Genomic DNA, 421 nt, shown 5'->3' with positions numbered 1-421 from the left:
CCTGTTGAAGAAGTTGTTCTCCCACCTTCTTTCTTAAAAAGGAAAATCCAAGAGGCTAGAACTTTGGATTTTACCTATTTTGACTCAAATGGTTTTACTTTCCAAAACCACTTAAGGTTTCATGGATTAGTAGATTTCCTTTCCTGTTCTTTGTAAATCTACCCAAGGCCGATTAGAGCCTTCTAGTCAACCTTCAAACTCACTAATACTGGTTTCGAGGCTGAAGTAAAGGGTAAGAAAATCTCAATGACTTTTGAAGAATTCTCCAAACTGTCAGGATTACCATTCTTTGGAGAAGCTATTGATGGACGAGCAGATCCTGATTCGACTGGTGACACTTGGGAATCATTAGTAGATCGACATACGGCAATTCAGGACCTGATGATTGAAGGCTTTGTTGAAAAAGTATCCCTTCCAATCG

The sequence above is a fragment of the Cicer arietinum genome, chromosome 2, assembly GCF_000331145.2.
Source record: "Cicer arietinum cultivar CDC Frontier isolate Library 1 chromosome 2, Cicar.CDCFrontier_v2.0, whole genome shotgun sequence".
Classification (NCBI taxonomy): domain Eukaryota; kingdom Viridiplantae; phylum Streptophyta; class Magnoliopsida; order Fabales; family Fabaceae; genus Cicer; species Cicer arietinum.
The sequence above is the reverse complement of the archived record's forward strand: the minus strand, read 5'-3'. Positions refer to the sequence as shown.